This window comes from Falco punctatus (genome assembly GCF_963210335.1).
Source record: "Falco punctatus genome assembly, chromosome: 1".
Classification (NCBI taxonomy): Eukaryota; Metazoa; Chordata; class Aves; order Falconiformes; family Falconidae; genus Falco; species Falco punctatus.
Window position 1 is genome coordinate 107,250,529 of NC_137580.1, and position 18,458 is coordinate 107,268,986.

The following is an 18,458-nucleotide window of genomic DNA, read 5'->3' on the forward strand; positions in this document are numbered from 1 at the left end:
AATTAACTCAGCCCTCCTCTCTGCTCATGAATTACCCACGTGGCTGTGACGAGTGGGCTCATCACCCACGGTAGATGAAACGTGATGTATGGATTACTCCCTGCCTCCTCACCCTGCCTGCAACAGGCAGGGCTGTGCTCCCAGTCCGCAACAGCCAGGGGAAACTTTCGGGGTGAGAATTCGTGCTGGCAGTGCAGGCAGCAGAGCCCCTTGCCTGCAGGCAGCCAGCACAAGCGAAGAAAACGCCGTTGTGCAAAGGTGTGAGAGCAAACAGAGGAGATGCAAACCCTCGCAGGTGTCCATCCCTCCTGTAATGCATCTCTTATATCACCCATGCTTACATACCAGAGAGGAAAAGGTACGGAGCTTTAATTATTCCCAGCACATCCCCTAAAATTACACGTGTGCGGTGCATCTGCACCACACACCCAGCTCCCCCGAAGGAGCAGACCCATCCCTGCCATCTCTTTTTACTACAGTTGTTAGACACCACCATCCACCCTGAAAACCAAGTGATTTACAGGAAAATATGTTGTCGGCAGTTGGTGGAAAAGGCTGAGCTGAAAACTCCGTTTGGAAGTGGGATGCTCAAACATATTTTTAAATGGATGTCCTGTGGCAAAGCATATTGCATCCTCTAATGCTACAGAGTGTGCTTGTGACCGGGGCTTTCTCGCTGTGGAGAAGAAGCGGTGAGCAAGGCAGTAATCATCCCCTCCCTCTGCTCGGCTCTCAGAGTGCCGGTTTCGCCGCCCCGTTCCCGTCTCGCTCCCACTCCTCGCACCAGGCTTGCTTTCAGGCTATTCCTTCTGCGCCAAGTGGCTTTTCAGACTCATTGCACCAGACTTGTCATTTCTCATTCAGATTTTCCTCCTAGATTTGGCTTTTTCCTCTTACATGCAAAATTTGCTCATGTCTAATGAATTCTGCCTCTGGACTTTACACGAGAAAGGAGTACCGTCGGAGCAGCGTACAGCTGCCGATGCCATCCTGCCCACGAGTCCTTGCCTTGCGCTCAGCTTGTAATAATCTGAAAAACGAGAGTGGAAGTGGAGTTCATCTCTAATTACTCCACGTCGTTATCACCAGCTAGTCTGTGAGCTGGACCCCTTGGGCTTTTATAGTCCCTCTTTTCACCGCCTACAGCTGAATACAAGGGGGAGGCAAGAAAACCTCACGATTTTCTCATTAATTGTGTTTGAAATATAACTCCGTGGTTACCATTGCCTTTTGCCTAGTATGGAGATCTATTACCGTTTAGTTAACAGCAGGTGACCCGTCCATCTGGACCCATCCTCTCAAGGCAAAGTTGTCACATTTTTAGATAAACTGGGTTACTCAGGCTCTCCATAAATCACCGGTAAGAGGCAGTCACCTCTGACTAGACTGTTAATAGAAAAAAAATAGCATCACTAACCAAAGCGTTGGACCAAGCCTTGGCTGCTATGAGAAGTGGGGGGACTTCTTCCAGGCACTGCCCTTCAGAAATGAAACATCGGCTACCAGGCGAGATGTCTCATTCCTGCGCCGCTGCCAGAAAGGGGCTGTAAGTCGGGAATGTTTAATTGGCGACAACTCCTACGGCTGTGTAGGAAAAGGAACGTTCTCCAAGTCACCACCGTACCATTTCGTGCCTTTGCGAGGAGAGAGGAGCTGTGCTGGTGGGAGCACCGTGCCAGCGCTGACTCCCGAGCAGTCCCTGCCAGAACAGGAGCCCTCGCTGCAACTCACCGTGCAAGTGCAGCCTGGGAAACAGCCGTATCCCAAGGATATTGTGATTATCTGAGCACCAGATAACGATGGTAAAGATAAAGCTAGGTTTGCAGATACACTCTGATAGGTTTTTTACCCACGGGTGAGCTTTGCCAAGGTGGGACAGCTTCATGTTCCCCATCCTACCTCGGTGACACTGAAGTACGAAGCCTTCGGTAGGTCTAATGTTTATTAGGAAAATCCTGCCAGGCACAAGTGCTGTGACGATCTCCCACATGTAGAGTCTGTTATTGCAAATACCAAATCACAAGGGTCTGAATCAATAAACCATCTCCCAGCTATAAGCAGCAGGTTGGAAGATTACATATTGCTTCCAAACAACAGTTTTATGCGCTCTTCCGTGACACAACAGTTGCCAGGCTAACGGGATTACTGACGGGAGGTGGAGCTGGGCAGGGATCTGGGAGCATACACAATTTCACGTATATGGATGGCGATGACAGGCGACTGTTAGCAAAGCGCGGCGATGGACGAAGGCAGCCTGGGTCTCCCTGGAGCGCAGCCAAGGTAGAGGCTCCTGCTGAAACGGAGCGCAGTGTTTAACGGCTCCCTGCCTACAGGGATAACTCCAGAGGTAAAGGTCAGAGGGGAGCCAAGTCCATCTCTTTAATTAACAGGCGTTTGTGAGTTAATTCCTGAAGTTCCTATGGAGAGGGAGATGTGACTCCCACGGTCATGGATGGTGGTGGGGATGGTCTGGGGTGTTACTGGTTCTCAGCTTCCCAAGGGTATGATTGTAGGAAGAAAACCCAGGGATGTCTTTCTACCTACGTGCTGCAGCTCGGGCGTGAAGAGAATGGGGAAACAGAAGGACGGATGCTTAGAAAAAAATAATAATTAGGTGGGCAGGACTTGGAAAGAGGAAATGTATGGACTCCCCAGTGGATGCACTCAAGGCACACGGTCTTATCAAGGATGCTTCGCCTCCAAGCCCGTAAAAGCGGCTGATCACCCAGTGCTGTGAGAAGCTGTTCCTGGGATGCCCTGGGATTGGTCCCACTTTAGATCCAGGAATGAGACCCCCAAGAAACAAAGAGGCTGTGGTCACGGAGCCATGCAGCTCCTGCGGCAGGTACCACCAGCACTGTGATGGCTTGGCTATGGCCAGCAGCCAAGCTTCACTGGGGGGGAGACAGCCAGGAGCACTTGGGTCTCGCTGGGCTTCCCGAGAGGTCGCAGCCCCCCTCCCCTGAGGGTTAGACCCTGCCTAACTTGTTGAACTCGTTATTCCTGACACAGCCCTTTCGGCTTCATCTTGTAAAGGTTTCGAGGCAGATGGAGGGTCACCAGCATGTGTGTCGGAGCTCACCAGGGAGGAATTGCTTCAAAAGCAGCACAGAAAAACCCTACAGAAACCTGACGGTGAAGTGAAAAAAACCAAAGCCCTGCTGACACGGATAAAATCAGCAAGGGGGTGTTTTATCTCCTGGATTTCTCCCACTGATGCACTGTCACCCTGGCTTCTGCTTGCAGTGTCCTTCTGCCGCCTCCTGCTTTTGACTGAGGTTTAAGTGATTGGAATGAATTTGTCCAACTGTCCAAACCATTTCCCATGTAGCATCTAATTGGGCATTAATTAGGCATCAGTTAATGAATGCTTGAAATAATTTATCTTTGGATGCGTCCAGTTTGCAGTCTTACTTTTAACAGCATTAGACTCATTATTAGATTAACATCATTATAAATGTTCTCCATTACCTGCTTGTTTCCATTGTCTTAGCCTTATTACTGAGAGTGAAAATCACTCCTCCCACATGCATTATTGATGAGTAAGGACTTTCTAGATGTAGCACGGGATTAATTGTTATACAGCGTAATGCATTTAGCGTGAAGCCTCAATTTCTGCAAGAGCTGAAAGCGGCCAGAAGAATGCAGACGCCCGGAGCCAGCGGGCTCGGCCAGACACTGCACATCTCCCCCCAGCCCCAACCAGGTTCCTCCAGGGCCAGTGCCAGCACAGGAAGAAATTGGGGGGGGGGGGGAAGAAAAAGCTGGTTTGATACCCAGGATCGGGGGGGTGGAGCAGGGGAAGGTTCAGGGTTGGAGCATTTCTCTGCTACCGCGGTGGGGACACTGGCCTCGGCTGTGCTGTGCGAGCAGCCTGCTCCCAAGAGCTGGCTGTACCTGCGCCGGTGCTCTGCTGGCTTTACTGTATCTCCAAGCAAGGCAGAGCTCGTTTATTTAGGAAGACGCAATGCCACATGTTAATTAGGAGTCTCAGGCTCCAGGGAAAGAAACCACTCAGGACAAGGCTAGATGCTTCGGTCCTGGGGGAGATGTACCTGCACCCATGGGCAGCCCTGCCACCAGCCCTTGCCGCCCCCTGCCCGCTCCCCCTCTGCGAGCTGCTTTGCTCAGATGGATGCTTCCACCTCTCCACCCGGCCAAGCTTATATGGGTCACGGCCCGTCTAGTTCTCCCGCAGGATCAGGTCTCGAGGATGGAGCAGGTTGCTTCTCTTTCAAATCTCTCCTAAACCGCCATCTGCTTTGGGAGACCCATCTTAGCTCATGTCTACATGCAACTTGACTGCCTGCTTACTGTGTCCATTACCGGTGCTGCTCAAGCTGTTAGATTTATAAGCTCTTTAGAGCAAAGCCCTCGTCTTCTGGTTGCTGATTTATGTATCTTTACTGCCATAAAACACTATGTATAGCTACTACATAATATAAATAATAATACTTAACCAGAGCGAGCTACAAGTGGGGACAAAGCATCTGGCTTCTGCTCGCAGCTGAGATTATCAAAAAGGCAGAAGCTTACTCATCACTCACCCTCTTCTGAGGGCAAATTCACACCTGGTGTAACACCACCACCTCGCTGTCAGCGAGCTCCAGAGACAGATTTTCCTGCCCAGTTCACACCCAGGATCTATCAAAGGATGCTCTCCAAATCCACCCGGAGCGAACCGGGACACAAAGACATGACAAAGACACGACTACAACCCCCAGGGAAAAGGATCCTTTGGGAACTAACTGAGAATGGGATGTTCACACCCCCACGGAGAGAAACTGTTGTTTAGGGAGAAAAAGAAGCCTCAAATGTTCACAATTTCATCTGCCAAGCGGTGGACGATGAAAGGCAAGGCCAGAGCAGCGACAGCAACTGGGCGCGAGCCAAAACAGATCTGGGATGGTTTGACAAAGCAGTGTCAGACCTGTGCTTAGTAGCTGTGTGTGGGTTTTTTTCCCCTCTTTTTTTTTCTTTCCTTTTTTTTTTTTTTTTTTAATTTCAACACAGAGAATAAAATAAACAAGCCCATCCTGACTGTCACAAAGACCAAACTCCCCAGCGAGCAGCAGCTTTCAGCGTCCCTGCAAAGCCCTTCAGGTGCTGCCCGGTGGTCCTGCAGCAGGAGCTTCCTCGGTGGGTTTGCTCCCCACATCGACAGCGGCAGCTCCCGGTGCTGGGACCTGGCACAGGGCTTTGCTTTCTGCACGAGCTGCCTTTCAGCCAGAGAGCGGCAACCACCCATCCACCTTCATCAATTTTTTTTATTTTTTTTTTATTTTTTTTGCAAACGGTGTCATAAATAACTGACAGATCCCAGCTGTTTGGAGTTATGGTTTCTGATGGAGTGACAGCTGCTCCCAATCCCCCAGTCATCACCCCGGCAGTTCTGGAACATTTCAGCAACATAAAAATCATTGGAGATAATTTCGGTTTTGCATAATTTGGTTAGGCAAGCTGTGATTTAATGGCAATTATGACCTCCGAGGCAGAAGATGAGCTTGGAGGCTACTGCCTTCACATGACTTTAGCTCAGGGTGTAGCATCGGGGATGTTCCAGGGAGAAGGTACTACAAGAAAAAATCCTTCTCCAGCAGCTGGAATTGCCTGCCTTTGCTGGCAAGACTGTTTCCAGAGGTGGAAGCGTACAAGGAAATTTGGAAGGAATATTGCTAAGGAAAGCTTTGGGAAGAGGCTGGTGCCAAAGGAGCATCAGGAGGTACCTTTTAAGGAAAAGCCAGGAAAAGGCTTTAGACTAGGGAGTGCTGTAGCCCCTATGAATCCTTCCGTGTCCCCAGCACCTCATGGTCACCCTGACCCCGCTTTGGTAGCCCCGACATTAAAAAGCAAATGGCACAACCAGGATGGGAGGGCTGGCCAGCACCGGGAACGGGCCAAGCCCTTTGCAGGCACTGCCCACTGCTCTCCCCTCCTGCAGGATCTCCCCTGCTCCGGGCTGTGTTCCTCTCCCAGGTGCTTCTCAGCCATCCTGGAGCCTCCTGGATTGCGTTTCTCCAGTGGTGACCGACTGGAGCAAACCCTTGGCCAGCCAAACTGCGCCGGAAGGGCAGTTAAAGATGGAGAACCATGGTCAGGAGCACTGAGGACATCCTGGTGCTTCTGTCTGGGGGCTTCAGGAGGAGCAAAATGTTGCTTAACAGCAGGAGCAGCTTGTGCCTGGAGCTGAGAAGGTCCAATTTCCCTCTCTCCATCACTGCTGTCAACCAGCTTGGAGTGATGGGAGCTAAAGCTCAGGGCAGAACCCTGGGGCCAGCAGCACCCCAAAATCAAGTCCTTTAGGGTGTCACAAGATCATTTTACATTTGCTGACCCGTTATCTGGAGCTATTCACCTTCCTCCACCAAAGTCAAGGCCAAGGTCACCTGGAAGTTTCTGGATAGTGGTCATTAACTCCTATTGCAGTTTGAAACCAGACCATAAATTTCATAGTGTAATAATGTAAAAATCAATAACTCTGTTTGAAACAATAGCTTTGTCTTCCATTTCAGCCGCTGTGATATCTCCCCACGGACCACGTCCCTCTGAATCACACAAATAAAGAGAGAGGAGCGATGGGTGGCAGGGCGGCTACCCTCCTGTCAGGTGCCCAGCCCCTCTGTCATTACAGATTCAATTAGTTAATTTCTTTCTCTCCTGCAGTTAAACTCGAGGATGATTGTAAAAGGGAACAAAAAAAAAAAAAGAAAAAAACCCCAAGCCTTTTATGCTCAGTCTCTTTGACATCCTGTCCTGTGCAGCATCCCTGAGGCTCTTTGCACGAGGGATGCCCAAGCCCCCAGTGCCCTTCGCCACGGGCAGCACCACCAAAACCCAAAACGCGCCTGGAAAGAAGCAATACCAGGTCACATGAGCAAAAAAAAAATGAAAGTCCGCTCTTTTCCAGCTCTGGCTTTCTGGGCGAGGGAGGTCTGGCTTCCTTTGCTTGCTTATTTTTTGTTGTTTGCTGTAGCACTGACTTGAAATATACATCGAGAGGCAGGATTGTCTTTCACATGTTGGTGGATGTGTGATCCTCAAAAACAAATTAGCACCGATTCACTTCTATATAGAGTGCAGCCATCAGGGAATCACTCCTGAATTCACAGCGAAGGAAAGTAATAATGCTTCCAGCGTGCTAATCCTCTCCAAGAGCAGCCCCTGAACTCTCTCCTGGTGCTGGAGGCACCACTGGAAATTACAATTGTACTGAAAAAATAATAAATAAATGCAGAAATTGGCAGGGTTTGTGCTGGTCCAGAGGATTTGTGCCCTAATGTGGAACTCCCTGTTTAATTAGCACTCCTCTCCGTGTCTGCATCTCCTCCTCCCGCCACTTGAGCTAAAGAAAAAGGGGGAAAAAAGGAGGCCAATGGCGGTAGTGGCAGTGGGATCGGAAACTGGGCTGTAGAAACTTGTTTAATGTAAATGCTTGTCTCAGGGCTAACACATGCAGAAACAGAGGGAGTGTAGAGTGTGTTTTCCCTGTGTAATCTGCTCTGCTTAACCCCAGTTTGCAGTACGCCTGCACCACCGCGATGGCCTTGGAGTGCAGCTGCGGGCGGATGCTGCTGCTCTGGCGGCTGCAGGCACGGGACAGAGCTGGTACCTCGGTGCAGAGCTGGAAAGCCAGCATCTGGGAGAGGGCTAGCTAGGTCAGAGGCTGGGCTGCTGCTTGCATGGAGTTGGAAGCAGATCTGGGATGGGATGGGATGGGATATTTCAGTTGCAAGGGACCTACAACAATCACCTAGTCCGACTGCCTGGCCACTTTAGCTGACCAAAAATTAAAGCCTCATGTTAAGGGCACTGTCCAAATGCCTCTTAAATACTGACACACATGGGGGATCACCTCTCTAGGAAGCCTGTGCCTGGGTTTGACCACCCTCTCAGTAAAGAAATGCTTCCTATTGTCCAGTCTAAACCTCCCCTCACGCAGCTTTGAAGCATTCCCATGCAATCCTATCCCTGGCTACCAGGGAGAAGAGATTATCTTCTTTTTCTGATCTCCTTTCCCTGCTGCCAGAGGGTTTATTGTGCCCCTGTGTCTCTCATCCTATTGCATATGATGGACCAGCATCTCAAAAACCACCAGGACCTTCCCAGAGCAGAGGCGTGCTGGAGGGAAATGGCACGTCTCTACACATAGATGAGTCAAGTCCTTGGGTCATGCCACGGCTGGAGGTGTCGATGGGCACCAGGATGCTCCTGTTCCTCCAGGAGAGGATGGCATGGCCCAGGGGACACCCGGAGCGTGGCGTGCATAGGTACTGCAGGATTTCAGGCACAGCCAGGGACTTCACTGGCTCTGGGTGCTGCTGTCCTGCCCCCCAGCAGGCACCAGGCATCCTCTGCTGGTCCCTGGCACAGGACGAGCTCCAGCGGGACGTGCCAGCAGCCTGCAGCAAAGCCAGGACGGGAATTGGCAAAGGACAGGGAGATCCTGAGGTCCTCGGGAAGGGACTAATAATTCCAGTTGCCCCGGAGGAAAGAGAAATATAGAAGGATGACTTGAGCTTAGTGGATTGTCTGAGGCTCTCAGGGGATCATCAGATACTTCCACTCCCTTTTTGTCCTGAGGTGACAAGTTTTCCTTCCCATTCACAGAAATGCAAAGTAGTTCATTCACAGCAGTAATAAGAACGGTGTCCCTTGTAAAACAGCCGGCTAGCGAACCCTCTGAGGCGCTTTACAGCAAAACAATTGCAGATGAAATGACAAAACCCACCCCAGATGAGCACCAGCCAGATCAGTATCAAATGCTAAACAAACTCATGTGTAGCGAAAGCACATTCACCAGCTCATTTCCCTGCCAGCGGCTGGCTAGGACCGACAGAGGGTTTCTCTAGGATCAGAAATACAGCCAGAACAGAGCAAGTGTGAGAAGGAAGAGCAAAGTGACAGCTGCCAGGGCTCTTGGTGCATGCTCGACTGCCCTGCCATCCAGCCCACATACACAAGGGATGCAAAAACCAGAGGCTGCAGAAATCCAGGGGTGCGCTGGATGGACTTTTACATGGATGGAGCAGGGAGCGGATGGTGGCCCGCAACAGGGAGGCGAAGGGCCCTTCTGCAGGGGTTTTATGCTATCATGGCTAATAGGGAGAGCATTAGCTCTATAAACGTGTAATCCTGCTGAGGTCCCGACCCCAATGGTGTCCTGTGCCACCGAGATCCACAAGCTAATTACGTACCGTGCTGCGTACGCTCCCTTTCATCCCTTTTCAGTCTTTCTGCATTTCAGATTTCCTGGATGTCCTTGTGTTTGGTGGAGAAGAGGGCAAATTGGAGCCTGTCATGTACCTTCTTCCCCATTCAGCGGCACATCATTCCGCCTGCAGCAGGGGGGAAGGAGGCTGACAGGCAGGCATCAAAGCCGCCAGCTCTGTCACATTTTCTTTCCCCCCCGCCCCCCCCCCCCCCAAAAAAAAAAAAGCAGTGATGGCATCATTTGGAGCCCAGACCACAACCTCAGGCCTCTCTCCCACACCCAAAATGGGCAGCAGCACCTTTCCACAGACCCTATCTCTTCTCAGGGTGGGCGTGTGATGCCAGGAACCCTCCAAGCGAGCATCCCTGTGCTCAACAGCCGAACGCGCATCACAGAGACCGGCAAAATCCCATCCCCACCAGAGATGCATGCTGGCACGCTGCGTCGTGAGTGCGGTTGCCTTTCAGAGACCTTTCCCGTGCTTTGCACTGAACTTTTTCCCAGCCTGCGAAAAGCACAGTGATAAAAGCAGGGCAGTGTGAATAGCCGCGCTCTGCTGCTCCTCTGCCCGGCACCCGCACCTCGTGCCGGGGCCGTTAGGAGGTTTAATGAGCCGGTGGGGAGATGCTATGTGCCCAGTTAGATGTCGGGGATCATTATGCTCCCACGTGGCTCTTGCCGTGCGGGGGGATGTGGGGGAGCTGAGGACCCACGTGCTGAGCATCAGCGCCTTGCCAAGCCCCTGAAATCTGTACAGTTGGACAGTGGGCAGCTGGAGCGGCTGGGTGCCAGGAATTAATGTGCGAGTGATGAACGTGGTCGGGACACGGCACTTTGCTAATATCCTGCTTTGTCTAGCTCTGATGCCGGCATTTCATCCCAAAATATCCCCCTGTGCATCCCCCTGGGAGCGGACTTTGTGGAGATGCTGCACATCCCCCAGTGCCACGCAAGTGCCTGCATTAAAAGCTTAATAAAAATAGCTTGTTAACGGGATGTGTTGCCATCGCCCGTGGCTTGTGAGCTCGCTGCTGATCTCTGCGCCTTGAATGCAGCAAGGCCAAGTAATTACGGGATGGGGGCTGCAAGGTCTCGACAGTCTAATTTCTATTAATTATAGCCTGCACGCGACCCAGTCGCGGCAGGAAGGGGAGTCGGGGAGGTGGTAAATCGTTGCAGGGCTGGGAAGGGAATGGGTGATGCTGAAGGATGGTGGTGCCGACCTGGCAGCAGCTGAAATGGCCGGGCTGGCCGCAGCCGGGAGGTATTTACTGCAAGAAGCAACAGGCTGTGTGGAGTGACAGGGGTGTTTTACCCTCTGCCTCCTCACGTTGTGTTGCTTAAATACATGTTTTGCAAAGTTCAAACAAATCACAAACAGCAGAAATCAGGCTTGGGGCGGGGGGAGGAGAAGAAGAAAAAGGAAGATGTTGGCAGAAGGATAAAGGAAGGCAATTGAAATGCTCATTAAAACTGAGGGGCTCCATTTCCCTGTCCAAGTGGCCACATCTTCTCTGGAGGCTCCCAGATGCTTTGAAATGCCTTGTCAGACAAAGCCTTTCATCCTACCTGATTCTGGCTAAATTCATGGACCCAGAAATTTTCACTGGAAACGGGAAAGAGGGAGCAATTCCATTCTGACTTTTCACTTCCCATCTGATCACTGTTGATACAATTTATTCCTATGACAGCATCTGCTGCTTTCATGGGTTTTTTTATTCTGAAGTACAACTCGTCTTTGTTAGTCCCATTTTCAGGCCTTTCATCATTTGAGTCACAACATAAAAGGCATTTAAACACTCCTGCTTGGAAACCAGGCTGGGGGAGAGGGTGGCAGCGGGGAGGTGCCATGTCTCCCCAGCCCCAGCCCTCCTCCGGCACGGGAAGGGGTGTCCCGGTGTGCCGCAGCCCCGCTGCGCTTCCCCGTGCCTCCTGCCAAGGACGGCAGTGATGGGGACACCGTGTTTCCATTTTAGAGCCGTGCTGCGAAATTCAGATGTGGTTTTTGGGTGCAGCTTCACACAGAGCCCTGCGTCCCACCCCTCTGCCAGGGCAGCATCTCTCCCAGCCACCACCGACCCCCTGAGCATTCCTGGGGGCTCCCTGCCCTCCTCATCAGCCAGACCTCTTGTTCAGGCAACTAACTGCCTTTTCCTGCTGCGGCTCCAGCCCAGCTCCAGTGCACCCCTCTGCCCCCATTCTGGGGAGGCTCTGCCACCCCTCACTGCCACCCACGCCCCCTCTGAGCTCGACAGAGCCTCTCGTCCCCACCAGTGCCGGCAGATCCCACTCTGCCCTGGCATCTGCCGAGCTACTGGAGGCATCGGGGAGTTTACAGCTACCCACTGGACCCAGCTCAGTCTAATAATAGCCCCATGGTGTCGCACCAGTGGAGAGCTGGAACAGCTACATCTGGCAGGGAGAGGCCACCGCTGGCTGCCTCCGCCTGCCTGGGCTCCTGCCTGCTCAGCTGGAAGAGAAACGCCTTTCCCAGGAACCTCCACCCTGCCCGGCTCCTCTCCAGCCTGGCTCCCAGCTCCGCTCCCCCCTGCAGCCCCCACTGCGGCTGGCAGCCGGCTCTCCATGCTGCAAGGATCCCCTGCCAAAAGCAGCACGGCTCACTCCGCTCCCCAAAACCCTGCCCGTGCAAACGTGGGGGGCACCAGGCTCTGCGCCTGCAGCAGGATTTGGCCCCTGTGGAGGGGCCACCAGGGCCACAGAACAGGCAGCACCCACCTGCTATACTCCCAGCTGGGTGCTGGCATGAGCATCCTTGGGATGGGGTAGCCAGTCCCCTTCCCACTTTGATTCCCCTGCCATATTTTTCACTCCAGTAAGTGCCGAGCTTCTGCTGGCCTCCAACAGGCTTCCTCTGGGAGCACTTACAGAGAATCCCCTGCCAAATTTTCTCATGCTGTTGCTCTCCCAGTGAGGGCACAGAGCAGCCCCTGTGTGCCGCAGGCGTTGCCAGCACCTGAGCATCCTCAAGCAACATCCCTCATCCCACTCGGCATCTCTTGCCCTTCCCTGGATCCCATCCATCGTCCCTCAGCTCCCAGGAAAGTGAGCGCAGCTGGAAACTGTGCTGCTGCTTATTGGAATAACCTTTCAGGTTTCATTTAGCGCTGCTCACTTCCCACCCTGCGTTCCCATCAGCAGCACTTTATTAATTGCAACTTTAAGCTCGTTGCACCCAGGAAGTCCAGGAGCAGCCGCTGCCGTAACGACACAGGCTGCCTCCGCTCCCCATCGCTGCTCCCTCCCCCAAACGAAGGGCCAGCCTAACGAAGGGTCACACAGGCAAACACTGCACCGACCGCAGCCCATACCGTCTTCCTCCTACTCCTCGCTCACCCCACGAGCTTCCCACTTTGGGAAAAGAGCGATGCATCCTGGCAGACCAAAAATCCCGCGCAAAATCCCAGCTGTCGCCTGGGAGCATAAATCAGCACATGGCTGGGCAGGGAGGAGGCGAGAGATCCCGACAGCTATCCGAGCATGCTGTCTGCCTGAGACTAATTAAATTATGGCTCTCAAGTTCAGCATCTGAGCCTGGCGCGGCGGGGACCGGGGCCAGGAGGGAGGTGGGTTACAGCCCCCTAATTCAATCACAGGGCAGAGGTGATGGCACAGGCGGTGGGGGAGAAGAGCTGTTGCTGTTGACATGAAGAGGGTAAGGATTCAGCAGCTTTCCCAGCCAGCTCTGCCCGCTGGCTGCCCACAGAGCTCCCAGCTGTGTTTCCTAATACTCTGGGATCGGCTCGGTGTCCCTGTCAAGGGCTGGGGGTGAGATGAAGCTGCGTCCCGGGTCTGGTCCAGCCATGGAGCCCACAGTGGGGAGGGGGGCATCGGTGCCACTGGGTGGGTTTACACCGATCAAGGGCCACTTGCACAGAAAGGTGGGATGCTCCTCGCCCTGCCGCCACACAGCTTCCAGCACAAAAAGTGAACAGGCCAGGAAACCTCCATCTCAAGCAAACCTGAGGTGGTTTTTTACATAAGTCTGAGAAGCAGGGAAGGAGAAAGATGAACTGCTGCTTCCCAGCTGACACCATGAACCGGCAAGTCTAAAACCTGGGGAGGGTTTGCATAACCCGAACACGAGTTTCTGCTCTGCTGAGGTTCCAGTGCCACGGTGATGCACATGGCATCAAAACTTTGACAGCTACTCGGGGACATGGGGATGGAGTGACACAATCAGGTGAGAAAGAGAGGAGAGAGCTGGGAAGACGGAAGCTTTCCCTGAAAGCATTTACAAGGTCAATGATTAAAAGTGGAGCAGAGCGAGGATTTGGCTCAGGCAAGGGAGTCGCACCGCACCGGGATGCTCAGCAGAAGACAAATACCCGGCTCCCATGCCGGCACCAAATTACCCAGCCGAGGGCAAAGCGAGATACTGAGACAAGGTCGCGGTCCCACCAGAGTAGTGAGGGCAGCACAGGAGCGTTGGCTGGGCCAGCTCCTGCCTCCACGGCAGCAAATTCAATCGCGGTGAATAACAGAGTGGAACAAAATCCAGCAATGCAATAAAATCGCCCGGCGTCTTGTTCGCCTGAAGCCGAGTTAGCACGAGCAGCTGGGGTTTCTGCAGAAGGCAGCAAGGCCTCTGTGGGTAACCACGTGTCTGGGGAGCCCAGCGAGGGGAGGGAGGGTTTTAAATGGCCTTTTGGGTCCTTTCCGTGGGTGACAGGTCACCCTGCTGCCACCTAAGCTCCTGGGAGGAGGAGTGGGACCGCCAGATTTCTGAGCAAGGGAGGAAAGATGTTGACTCCTTAAGAAATGGGGAGGCGAAATCCAATTGTGCAGCATCCCTGGCTGCCATTAACCTGTCTGTGTACTCCCGCAGCCGCCCATTCCTCTCCGCCTGACAGCCGGGGCTGCCCGGTGCTCGCTGCCCTGGACACCTGGGGATTTGTTTCTGCCTGCTGCAGCGACACAGCCAGCGTGGCTGAACTGTGCCACAGGCATTTCTCCGGTGCTTTGCTCTGCTTCCAAAATGGAGAGCCAGCTAAACGTTCCCTGGAGAGCTGGGGAGCCATGGCATGGATTACCGGAGCAAGAGAAATGGTGGCAGCACATGGTGGGCGGCTGCGGGAGGAGCAAACCACAGCTCCAAACCCCAAACCTGAGGCCAGGAAAGGAAACGGCATCAGAAGGTCCTCAAAGGAGGGTCCTTGGGATAGTTGGTGTTTGGCTTGTAGCATCGTCTCCTGCCCGGCACACTCGTGGCACGTGGCAGGGCTCTAAATGCTCTCCCACCAGCAGCTTTCACTGCCAGTTTCGGAACCACAGGCAGGTTTGTGCCAGGGTAACGCGTTGCCACAGGAGGCGGCCAGGGGGGCGTTAGAGGGGTCTGCACGGCAGGGCGATCAGCGGAGCCCCCTCGGATGTGCTGGCAACAGCTGCCGGGGGGGAAAGGCAGCATCTGGACTCACGTTGCTCAGCCCTGTGCTCGCCCTGGCCCATGGAGAGGCTGAAAGCAGGTGATGGAGAGGGCAGAGGAAAGGTGGGGAATGGGGAGGAGGCCCACCGGCCCCACCAGCCACCTCGCCTCTCTGCATCCTAACTCCATTTGCAGATTTATTAAATCGAGAGCCAATTTCAACATCATTTCTTTCAAGCAGCTCCCCCTTGCAGGTGTGCGGAATTTATTTGAGATAAAGAAAACCATTACAGAGAGACAGCAATCTTCAAAGACCACCTTGGAGACCTGAGAGAAATAAAAACACTAGCCCGTGCAAATGTGCAATTAAGTTTCAAAATACTTGTGCTCCATGAAAAGCTCCGTCCCTGCAGAGAACAGGCCTTTAAGGCAATTTTCCCAAACCCTATTCAGCATTCACTCAAAAATGCCTTTTAAAAACAAGATGTGATTTTTATTCCCTCTCTACCTCACTCCTCCTCCCCCCTGCCCCCCCCCCAAACTCCATCACTCCCAAGTGGGACCCAGACAGCTCCAGCGGGGACACGGTTGCTCCCGGTTTGGTGGGGACATGGGGTGTGGAGGGGTCCCATCCGCATGGGACATGGCTCTGTCCTATCCTCTGGTCCTGCCAGATCCACAAAACAGAAATTTTCAGAGCCGGGTTTGTTATCCAGGGAGAGCTCAACACCGGCGTGGCTCTGCCTGGGGACGGTTTGCCAACTATTCCCAGCTGCTGGAGCTTCACATCCCTTATTCACAGGTCACTCTCCGCTGGGTGATTAATTAAAAATGGATAATTAACCTGTGGAACGCACTGCCATGAGGTATCGGGGAGGCCAGGAGCTTAGCGGGATTCGGGGAAGGATTATATGTTTAAATGGATAATGAGAACATCTGCTGGTACATTAACAGGGATCAAGCAGAATTAGGGAGAAGAGCCCGGCGCGTTGCCAGCACAGGGTGCGGGAGGGCACCCCCGGGGCCAGCTCACACCCCGACCACGGCAGAGATGCCAACATGCCTGTGCACGCTGCGGGGGTGACATTTCGGGGCTGAGCCGGTGTGCTCGGGGACTGTCACCTCAGGGCTGGTTGCCTTCAGGCTAGAGGTGGCTGCCCGGGATAGTGGGATGGCCACTGAGCATCCAACCCAGCCTCTTGTTCCCCAGGGCTGGGGGGTGCCTGGGGGCTGACCCTGACCCCCAAGGACACCCCGATAGCTCAGCTACAGCATCCTTAAAACCCCAGGAGAGCACCCATCAGCTGCAGCACCTCCCACAGATGACACCACGCTTGCGTGCAAGGAGAAGGGCTTTGCGGATCATCCGTGCTACTGTCGGTGAGCTCCAAAGTTACCGCATGCAACCAAGAAGCCAAGGAAAGTGCAGGAGATGCGAGGCCAAGCCTCAGCCAAGCTGGCCGTGCGGCGTAGCCCAGCTCCAGAGCGCGCAGCCCATGCAAGGGGCAGTTGCTGGAGGTCTCCAGCCTCCAGGCAGCACGTGGCTCCCAGGGCTGAGCCTGGGACAGACCCTTCTGCCTCATGCAGCATCCCCCATCCACCCTGGGCTCCACGCCGGTACACAGACACCACCCACCATCCCCCCTTGCAGGGGTGGCACAGACCACAGCCCAGGTTTTCTTACAAAAGCCTGGCAGACAAGCCAGCAACTGCAGAGGAAACTCCGGGCCGACGGCAGGATTATTAAATCCCTGTCAGCAAACCCCTCTAGGTTCAAGTAGCTGCTCTTCTGCATCGTAAATCTGCTGCTCCATCGTCGGCACTAACTGATGGTTGTGCAAGGCCTGGGAACCACCGTGTCTTGCAGTGCAGAAACACTGAGGACTCTCAGCAATGTCCCCCAGACCCAGGGGGGCATCCTCAGCCCTTCATCCAGTGGCACAACCAGGGCAGTGCCAGAATCCAGCACAGCTCCAACTTCACAGCAGCTTGGAGCCAGGAGAGGAGCATCCCCTGCCTGGGAGAGATGCTGGAGCCCACAGGATGCTCAGCCCTCCTGGCGGGACCCAGGATGCTCCTGCTGGCGCTTTGCAGCATTTTGGAGGTAATGCCACGGACACAGCAAGACGGGGCAACCGGAGGCATTTTGGGTGTCACGCCCAGCCCCCCCCCCGGCTTCACTGCCTGTCCCCCGGGATGAGGTGGCTGCAGCACATCGTGCTCAGCCTGCCGAGCGCGGAGGGGGCCTGCCGGGCCAGGGTTAATCTCGTTGTCACACTTTCCCTCCTTCTTGCTGGCTCGGCGTGCTTTGACCCGCTGTGAAATTGTGGCCAACAGCACTGAATATTTTAAGAGCAGCAATGCAGTCATGGCCGCGTGGCAGAGCAGCAAGGCAGGCCGGGAGCTGGGCTGGGCCCTCGCCTCCCCCCCGCCACCACCAACCCATTAGCACAGTTCAGGGAAACCTAAAAAATTCAAAAGACACTGAAATATGCAGCATTTTGCTCTCTCTGGAAATGACGCGCTTTGCTTCCCAGATGCTCCCGAGTAGGAGGTTGTAAATAAGCGGCTTTATGGCACGGAGGGTGTTGCTGACGGGGCTGCGGGCTGCTGCAGAGTCCAGATCAACACCCTGAGCCCTGTTCTGCCCCTTGCTGGGATGCTCAGGTTGGGGACAGACCTCACCCACTGGCACCAGTGCCCATCCTCGCTAGCGCCATGTGGAGGTACCAGCCATTAGAAGACCTTCACCTATCACGGTGTGGAGGTACCAGCCACTAAAAGACCTTCTCCTCTCCATCCTTGGCCTCTGCCAGCTGCTCTCTGCCCCTGTCCCCCCGGGACATCCCCTCGCCACATCCCTCCTCCCCTTGGTCAGGCAGCCGGCTGGGACGCGGGTGCCGCAGGACCTGCCGCAAACACCTGTCCTCAGCACTTCTGCTATCTGGGGCACAGCTGAGCAGCAGCAGCGAGGAATTAAAAAAAAAAAAAAAAGGCAAAAAAATCCAGACCTATTTGCATAAACCTCCCAAAAAGAGAAGCTGGAGCCTGAGCCCGGAGAGCCAGAGTGTGGAGTCACTGGAGCTGATAGCGACTGCAATAAGTAGTAGGGGAACATCACCTGGACCAGGGCACGCTCTGCCACGGGGTCTCTGCACATCCTCAAAGCGCAGCCCGGGGCTCGACACCCCGTCCAGGAGTGACATTGGGACACTTTTGCATTCAGGTCTTAAGAGGGCAGATTAATCGCCGTGTGCTGGATCTGTCACGCGCCAGGATATATATTCTTCTCGGAATTTACAAGTAGTTCTGTCTGAGAAATAAACAACCAGAGATAAAAATTACATTGTCACCGTGCAGGTGTGATCGATGGAAGAGACAAGCCCTTGGAGCGCCGGCGAGGTGCCACTGGCACAACCCGCCCAGGGAGCACCGGCCCCGGGGCAGCCAGGAGATGCTGAAGGGGCTCGGGGACAGGCAGCGGGGGACACCCCACCAACCCCAGCCTGTCGTGTCTGCATTCCAAAGGCCAGGGAAGGTGGGGATGGACACCATTCCCAAGCGGGGAAGATGCCGAACCCTGGAGAAGACAATGCTGGTGATGGGTGACCGTGAGGAGCACCCACAAAGCAGCCATGGTAAGGATGCCTGGGGCAGAGCAGTCGGTGGCAGAGGGGGCTACAGCTCCTTGTAAAACCCCCTTGGGTGCTCTCTCGAGCCCCCAGCCCTCTTCCCCAGCAGGAGGAGGTCAGGGATGGGCAGAAGTCAGAGCTGGGCAGGCAGCCCCCTGGGACCAAGGTGCGAGGAGGATTATTGTGGTTTACACCAAGCCCCTCTCTAGTTTGGTTTCTCCATCTTTCTCAG

General features: G+C 54.1%; 1 protein-coding gene across 1 annotated transcript in view; it reads right to left on the minus strand.

The window, feature by feature from the left end:
* Positions 1-18,458, minus strand: part of RTN4RL1 (reticulon 4 receptor like 1) — a 55,953-nt gene that overhangs the window by 27,877 nt on the left and 9,618 nt on the right. The window lies entirely within an intron of this gene.